A 9,266-nucleotide genomic window follows, 5' to 3' on the forward strand; every position below is an offset into this window, starting at 1 on the left:
CCTCCTCCTCCTCCTCCTCCTCTCCTCTTCCTCTTCCTCCATCTTCACCTTCATCTTCTTCCATCGTCTGTACTTCTCTTCTCTTCCTCCTTTTCCATCTTCACTTTTTCCCATCGTATGTACTTTTCCTTCTCTTTCTCCTCCTCCCAACCTTCCCTCTCCTCCATCTTCATCTTTCTCTTCTTCCATCACCTGTACTTCTCCCCCTCCTCCTCCTCCTCTTTCTCCATCTTCACCTTTTCCTGTTATATGCACTCTTCTTCCTCCTCCTCCTTTATTTTCACTTTCACCTTCTTCCATCACCTGTAATCTTCTCCCTCCTTCTCCTCCATTTCCACTTTCATTCGGTTCCTCCATCCATCTCTTTTCTTTCTCTTTCATTTTCTTCATCCATATCCTATTCCTCCATCTACCTCAATCCTTTACTGTCTTCTTCCGTCTTCTCCAAAGCTCTTATCTCCATCTTTTTTTTATCGCCTCCTCTTCCTCCTCCAATTTTTTCCTTCCTTCTTCTCATTCGTCTTTCTACCTTGCCTCTTTTCCCATCTTCCTCTTCCTCTTCGTCTTCTCCCTCTTCTTTTTCCACCTGCTCCTCTTCTTCCACTTTCTTCGCCTCTTTTCCTCTTCCTACTATTATCCCTCCATCTTCTCACTCCTCTTCCACCTCCTCCTCCTCTTCGTTCTTCCACATACCTTTTCTTTTTCCACCTACCATACCCAGTACCATTTTCTTCACCTCCTCCACCTCTATCCTCCACTGATCCTTCTCTTCTGTCATTTTTTTCTCCCTCCTATACCTCTTCCTCCTATTCGTCCTCATCTACCTCATTCCCCCATTTTTTCTACTCCTTTTGTCCCTTTTTCCTCTCATTCCTTCTCGTCCATGTCTTTCTTCCTTTTCCTTCATCTTTCTTTTCCTTTTCCTCCATCTTTCTTTTCCTTTTCCTCCATTTCTTTCGTCCTTTTCCTCCATCTCCTGCTTCTTCTTTCTCCTTCTCCTCCTCCCTCACCTTAACTTACTCCTCCACTTCCATTCTTGACCTCGATCCTCTCTCCTTTCTCTCGTCTTCCTTATTATCCTCTTCCACCTCTCTCCCTCTTCTTCTTCCTACTCTTTCTATTTTTCTACTTTCGTCTTCGCCTCCTCTTCCTTTATTAACCCTTTCTTCTCCATTTCTCTTATTTCAACTCCTTCTCCTTCTCTATCCTTCCTCTCCATCTGTCTATCTATCAATTATTTTTCTATCCTTCTCTCCCTTACTTATCTATCAATCTCTCTCTCTCTCTCTCTCTCTCTCTCTCTCTCTCTCTCTCTCTCTCTCTCTCTCTCTTCTTTTCACACACATACATACTCATTCTCAGAAGCTGCAATGTATACGTATAGGTCGTCTAACATCTTGGCCACCTTCTATTCTTGCCTATGTATGTTTAAGAGTAAGTATACATATGCAGTTCTCTCTCTCTCTCTCTCTCTCTACGGGATAAGGTTTTACGCTAAGTTTTATTCCCTTCGGCTGGTTGAGAGCGCAGACTGAATACCCCGCCCCGCCCCGCCCCATCCTCTATGCATGGCTGGGAAGGGGCGAGGGTGGTGGAGAGAGGGGTGGTACGTTGAAGGGTCAGAGAGGGACGGGGGGTGGAGGGGCGGGAGGCATGAGAGTAAAAAAAGAAGGGTGGAAGGGAGGGTTAGATTTCCCTGATCATATTCCTCCGCACTATTCTATTCGCTCTTCACTTGTTCGCTTCACCTCCTTGATCCTTTCCTCTCCCTCATGAACATAAGAACATAAGAAGAACATACGATTTGAATGTACAGGAAAGCGTGCGAGATAGAGTAAGGGAGAGGATGATAGAAAATGAAGAGATAGACAGATGAAGAGGTAGAATGCAGAGAAGATGGAGGAGAAAGACGTGGCAAGGGTTAGTAGAGGAAGAGGAGGCGAAGACGCAGGTAGGAAATAGAAAGAGAGTAGGAAGAGGAGGGGGAGAAATGGAAGAAAATAATAAGGAAGAGTAGAGAGAGAGAGAGAGAGAGAGAGAGAGAGAGAGAGAGAGAGAGAGAGAGAGAGAGAGTGTTGAATGATTTAAAACAACAAAACTACAGGGGTGCTAGGCTATATAGGACTGGGGAAGAATAAAAATTAAAAAAGTTACCCATAATTAAAAGCAAAATCATCATCCTTTTCGTTCTGATTATAAAATGATGATATACAAAACGACAAAATAAGGAGAAAAATAAATCGTGAAAGCTAGACAACACGAAATCACGCTACATCTTCATACATCATAAACAACAATACAGAATATTCTCATACATATGGAATCCTATTTTTTTTTTTTACTTCCACGAGACAAGATAAATTCAAAGATAAAAAAATACAAGTTTGAATTCAACACATCGCAAAAATATGAAGAAAGAAAAGTTTTGTAGCCTAGTCTTCACACACACACACACACACACACACACACACACTAATATACGTCACAACTCACAATCTTACCTAGTCCACCATAACACTTACTAAATCAATTATTATCATTATTAATTATTACTATTATAATTAAAGATAAAAAAATGACAGTTCAGATAAAATTAGGCTATCATCACTTTATTTACATTCTTATGGTAAAAAAAATGAGTTCAGATAAAATTAGGCTCTCATCATTTTTATTACTTTATTATGGTAAAAAAAAAGACCACCAAAATTAGGCTATTATCACTTATTACTTTAGTATGGTAAAAAAAAAATGACAGTTCACCAAAATTAGGCTATCATCACTTTTATCACATTATGGTAAAAACAAAAATAAGAAAGTGACCACCAAAATTAGGCTATCATCACTTTTATCACATTATGGTAAAAACAAAAATAAAAAAAAGTGACCACCAAAATTAGGCTATCATCACTTTTATTACATTATTATAGTAAAAACAAAATACAAAAAAAGAGAGTTCGGATAAAATTAGGCTCATCCCTTTCTCATCTTCATCAAATCATCATCATCATCATCATCATCACAAGGGAGGTAAAATTCGTGGGTCCGCGGGTTAATCATTATAGAGGTACAATTAATCAACTAATGGCTGGTGTTCACTGCATGTGCTTCCTAGCCTATCATGCTCGTTTGGGAGGCTTCGGTAGCGCCATATTTTACCAATTAATTGTTCGCACACTCAGTTATCGTTCCCCCCTCAAATCACCCTCATCGTCCTCGTCATCCTCCTGCCTCCCCCTTCTTCCTCCTCGCCCTCCTTCCCCCTCCCCTCTCTTCCTCGTTCTCCTTCCCATCCTCGTCATCCTCATCTTCCTCCCACATACTCAGTCATCCTCCCCCTCCCTCAACCTCCTGTTTCCCCTTCCTCCTCCTCCTCGCCCTCCTTCCCCCTACTTTTCTTCCCTTCATCCCCCCTCCCCTCTCTTCCTCGTTCTCCTTCCCATCCTCGTCATCCTCATCTTCCTCCCACATACTCAGTCATCCTCCCCCTCCCTCAACCTCCTGCCTCCCCCTTCTTCCTCCTCCTCCTCGCCCTCCTTCCCCCTACCTTTCTTCCCTTCCTCCCCCCTCCCCTCTCTTCCTCGTTCTCCTTCCCCTCCTCGTCATCCTCATCTTCCTCCCACATACTCAGTCATCCTCCCCCTCCCTCAACCTCCTGCTTCCCCCTTCTTCCACCTCCTCCTCCTCGTCCTCCTTCCCCCTACCTTTCTTCCCTTCCTCCCTCCTCCCCTCTCTTCCTCGTTCTCCTTCCCATCCTCCTCCTCCTCCTCCTCGTCATCGTTCTCCCACAATTATAGGCTACAAAAAAACGTGTATGTGTGTGTGTGTGTGTGTGTGTGTGTTCCGTGCCCGACATGATACACAAGAACACAAGAAGAATATGAAAACGATACTAATAAAGAAGGCGAAATAAAACCTGGAAAATAAGACGAAAAACCAAGAGAAATGAAAACAGATGAACAAGCAATGCCACCCACCACCACCACCACCACCATAGCCCTTCACTACTCCCACCACCCTCACATTTACCTTCTTCTCCTGCCGTCCACGCACCACGCAGCCTCACCAGACCTTCACAGCCTCTTCCTGGATCCTTTACCGTCACGCTGAGTCCAAAAGGCACACTCGACACGTCCTGACACCGCCGCTATACACGAAAATATAACACAAACACAATCACACGTTGCCACCATCCTCCTTCCCAGCTTGAATGTTGCCCCGTTTTCTTTTAGGACTCAGGTTATCGTACTTTTTTTGGGGGGGGTATCGGTTTTAAGGCCCAAAACTAACGTATACCCACATAAATAAGGATGTTCAATTATAGTTAGTGGTAAAATCGTTAGTTATTGATGCTTTTGTGATAGTTATGGGCCAGAAATATAAATGTGGTGGGTACGATATTTTTTTGCTTTTATCGGTTTTTATGGCCCAGAACTGACGTATACCCACTTAAATAAGGATGTTCAGTTATGATTAGTGCTGAAATCATTAGTTATTGGTGCTTTTTGTTATAGTTGTGGGCCAGAAACGCGGAAAAATACGAAGTTATATGCGTTGAGTACGATAATTTTGGTGACGCTGACTCGGGTGTTGGTGCTGCCCTCTCTCGCGACTCTCTACAAGCCTTATAAGTTCAAATACAAGTTACCTACTCCCTCAATAACTCACTTAACACTTACGAAATAACGAAACAGTGCAAGCTATTATTTCTTTACTAATTTGAGTTTACCTGAAAATACAACACTGGGCCATATTCTTAATTAAACAGATCGGCGCCCCAGCACACATATTTGACAAGGGTTTCGTAGGAGTGTTAGAACATTTCCAGGGGTAGTTTGATGACCCTCGTGGTAGTTTGAGCCTTCCTCTGTACCATGGACCGAAGACCTCACTCAGAAGCGTCTGACAACACCGACCACTGAGAGAAAACTATAAGGTAAAAGAATCTGCAGGTTTTAATCTGATAATTCACTTAACAATAACGAAATAATGAAAAAGACAAGCTATCGATTTATTACTAATTTAAGTGTACATGAAAATACGACACTGAGCTGAATCTACAAGGAAAAAAATAGTAGAAAGAAAAGATTCAACTGATAACATGTGGGGAGAAGGAAAACGGAGGGAGGGAGGAAGCGAGCCAACGAGAGAGAGAGAGAGAGAGAGAGAGAGAGAGACCTTGACGCCGCCGCTTCCTCCTCAATATCAACCAAACGTTAAATGGATTAAGCGTCCACCTGCCATTCTGTCCCCCCCCCCTCCCCCACCCCCTACACACCTGTCAATTGGATCTAGGTGCATGCAGGTGTGGTGGTGATGAAGGTGGTGATGTAGGTGTGGTGGTGGTGGTGGTGGTAATGCAGGTGGTGGTGGTGGCGGTGGTGATGGAGAGGTTATGATGGTGGTGGTGGTGGTGCAAGTGTGGTGGTGGTGGTGTGAAGGGGTGTTGGGTGTTGCTAGTCTTTCCAAAATTAAAAAAAGTTATCCTAATCTTCTCAAAACTAAAGAAGTTATCCTAATCTTTCCGGAAACTAAATATGTTATTCTAATCTTTCCAACGATTTATACGTTATCCAAGTCTTAAGAAACCTAATATAGAGACGGAGTGTTTAGTAGAGGTTGCATGTCGGTCAGAAGGTAGAGGAAGGGAGCCGAGCCGAAAGCGTTGATTCTGCACTCATCACGAAGAGGCTGTATACCATCTATAAACTGTGAAGAATCTGGCACTCTTTATCTTAGTTACCTTTTCGAAGATCACTGTTTCATACGCCGTGAATGCTTGGTGTAGTCATGTTTTGAAACTGCAACCCCCCCCCGAAAAAAATAGGCCTTCTGTTTCATCATTCGTAAACGAGTTCTTACAAAATTAGCATTCCTTAAATCTTTACACTCTAAAAAAAGTCTAGTACCTCTTCACAAATTCTACACCGACAAAATAACAATACTAATCTTACAGCATACATTTTCTCCTTCATATACACGAAATACAACGAAATCACCGATACAAATATAAACTTAAGTCACAATAAGAACCATGGAGCCTATAATCAAATTTACACGTACACATACATACACAAAAAAATTGACAAAAAAATACATACACAAGGGGGATTGACGCCGTCCCTGCCCCCCTCCCACAGAAGTCTATAAATAGTAGATGTGTGTTCGACAAAGACTTTCCATCATCCTATTACAGGCCACGAAGGTCAAGGTGATAACATATTTACCCGTCTTTTTCAATATGTCATTTTCTTCACTTTCATCATTCTCCTCCATTCCTTTATTGTCACTTTCCTTACTCCCATGCACCATTCATCACCTCACCTTCATTCCTTTATTCTCTCACTTTCCTCTCTTCACCATTCTCCTCCATTCATCACCTCACCTTCATTCCTTTATTCTCTCACTTTCCTCTCTTCACCATTCTCCTCTTTCATTCTGTTCCTCCCTTCCACAAATCTTCACCCACCTTCATTCTGCCATTCTCCTCTCTCCCACCATTCTCCTCCTTCATCCTATCCTTTTCCTCTCTTCCCACCGTTTTCGTCTCCCACCTCCGCCAGTGATGCAGTGATGGAGTGGCGAGATGATGTGAAAGATATTGAACATCTCTCTAAAGTCCAACGAAACGGTTACTATTGACATGTATTCTAAAATGAGGAATAGTTCTTACAGTACATATTTTTGTCTTTGTCCTTCCCTTTTTCTTTCTTTCTTTCTCTATTTTTTTCCTTTCCTACCCGGGGCACTAGGATATAGAAGTGCCCTCTTTCCCTACCTTCCTCCTCCTCCTGGTCATCTCTTTCTACCTTACTTCACAACCTCTTCCTCCTCCTCCTGGTCATCTCTTTCTACCTTACTTCACAACCTCTTCCTCCTCCTCCTCTTTCTCTTCCTGCTTCTTCTCTTCTTCTTCCTCCTCCTCCTCCTCCTGAAGATTCGGGTGGGCGTTCAACATGTTTTCGCAATCTCAAGCTAATGTACTAAGTCGCTTCCTTCGCCGAGCATTGAAGGTGTGGCTTGTTCTCTCTCTCTCTCTCTCTCTCTCTCTCTCTCTCTCTCTCTCTCTCTCTCTCTCTCTCTCTCTCTCTCTCTCTCTCTCTCTCTCTCTCTCTCTCTCTCATTTATCTATCTATTTATTATTCATTTATTGAGAAAATCTAAACTACCAAAATAATAATGATAAAAAATAGGAATAACAAGGAGGAGGAAGAAGACAAAGAACAGGTAGAAGTAGAAGAAAAAGAAGAAAAAGAAGAAAAGAAAAAGAATAAGAATAAGAATAACAACAACAAGAAGGCGAAGAATAAAACGAAGAAGCAGAACCAGAAGAAGAACACAACAACAACAACAACAACCAAAAAATCCGTCACTTAAATATTTACCTCCTTCCAATGCGTACAAACTAACAAACAAACGTAATGTGGAGGAGAAGACGAACCGATGAGTGACGACGTTGAGGTGGAGGTCGAGGCGGAGGAGGTGGAGGTGATTGATGCTGGAGGAAGACGTGGAGTGAGCGGTGGTGGTGGTGGTGGTGGAGCGGCGGAGACCAACAGGAACACGCACGAACGCACACACGAAGGCATTAGTTGTAACATTGCAGGTTTCGACGACAACGAACCAATAGAAACGCAGAGTTCGAAGATCGCGAAACCTGAAGTGTCCAACAGGTGTGTGGCGACAGGTGTGTGGGGGCGACGATGATGGCAGGTGTGCGGTTTCGACGACGATGACAGGTGTGCGGTTTCGACGAGGATGACAGGTGTACGGTTTCGACGAGGATGACAGGTGTGCGGTTTCGACGACGATGACAGGTGTGCGGTTTCGACGACGATGACAGGTGTGCGGTTTCGACGAGGGTGACAGGTGTGCGGTTTCGACGAGGATGACAGGTGTGCGGTTTCGACGACGATGACAGGTGTGCGGTTTCGACGAGGATGACAGGTGTGTGGCTGCAACAAAAATGACATTGTCTCTTTTATGCGTTTGGTCTCTCTCTCTCTCTCTCTCTCTCTCTCTCTCTCTCTCTCTCTCTCTCTCTCTCTCTCTCTCTCTCTCTCTCTCTCTCTCTCTCTCTCTCTCTCCACTGTTGCACCTGTTAATGCCTCACCTGTAATAGACACGTAACATACATAATAAATACATATATACAAACATACATAATTATAAACCCCAAGAAAAAGAATAAGCAGATTAAAACGTTATATAGAAAGGGGAAAGATACCACCACTGACAACAACAACAACTACTACTGCTACTACTACAGTTGGTGGCCGAACAGCATGGGGGGGTAGGGGGAGGGAAGGAAGGAGACGCTAGAGAGAGAATAAGGGAACGCAATTGGGAGAGGGAGAGATTAGGGATGAGAGCTCAGTACGGGGGTGGAAGAGGAGGAGTATGAGTATGGGGGGGGCACTGTGTTATCCTGAAAGGGGGGGGAGGGGGGGGGGACGATGACGGGGTATAAAGTAGTGAAAGGTGCGTCGTTGTGTATAAGCAAGTTAGTGTTTCGTTTCGCTGCTTCAATCGGGGTTCACAGGCGACGGACAAAGTGCATTATGTCGCATTCCGCTTTGCCGTGTGTGTGTGTGTGTGTGTGTGTTATTGCCGTACGCTTATGCAGTTATCTCTCTTTCTCTCTCTCTAGCTCTCTATCTATCTACCGATCTGTTATATGTCTATCTACCATCATCTCTATCTATCTATTTCTATCACCTGTATCTGTTTATCCCCTTCAGTAGTTCATTGTTTCGGATTTCCTCTTTTTTTTTTTGCTTCATGCGTTGCTTCGTGAACCGCCCAACGAACCAGCGACTCAGTTTCGTTAGTGAAGATATTGTATGATTTTTCATTTTTCGTTTATGATTTTGTGAACATTCTATTTATTTTTATTTATTTGGTGTATGCGTAAGAACAGGATGCGTAATGTTGTTTGTGTGTTTGAGAGAGAGAGAGAGAGAGAGAGAGAGAGAGAGAGAGAGAGAGAGCGTCGCCAAACAAACAAACAAACACACCAACTCGCCGGGCACTGAAAACAAACAAACAACCACGAGAAAAGTCCCCTTAACTCTCTCTCTCTCTCTCTCTCTCTCTCTCTCTCTCTCTCTCTCTCTCTCTCTCTCTCTCTCTCTCTCTCTCTCTCTCTTATTGTTCCCCTTTCACCAGTCGCTTCCATTTTCTTCATTCTTTTCCTTCTTTCCTCTTCTTCCCTTTACTTCCTCCTCCCACTCTTCCTTTCTTCTTCACTCTCTTCCTTTCTTCCATGT

General features: G+C 43.4%; 1 long non-coding RNA gene across 2 annotated transcripts in view; it reads right to left on the reverse strand.

Moving 5' to 3' along the window:
- Positions 1-7,514, reverse strand: part of LOC127004119 (uncharacterized) — an 87,606-nt gene extending 80,092 nt beyond the window's left edge. Inside the window, exon 1 of one of the 2 annotated variants that reach the window (XR_007757635.1) lies at positions 7,439-7,514. This is a non-coding gene — a long non-coding RNA (uncharacterized LOC127004119). Of the gene's footprint in view, positions 1-4,026; positions 4,191-7,438 lie in introns of those variants that run through there. The other variant, XR_007757634.1, reaches the window with a different exon arrangement.
- Positions 7,515-9,266: the final 1,752 nt, after the last annotated feature.

The sequence above is a fragment of the Eriocheir sinensis genome, chromosome 27 (assembly GCF_024679095.1).
Source record: "Eriocheir sinensis breed Jianghai 21 chromosome 27, ASM2467909v1, whole genome shotgun sequence".
Lineage (NCBI taxonomy): Eukaryota > Metazoa > Arthropoda > Malacostraca > Decapoda > Varunidae > Eriocheir > Eriocheir sinensis.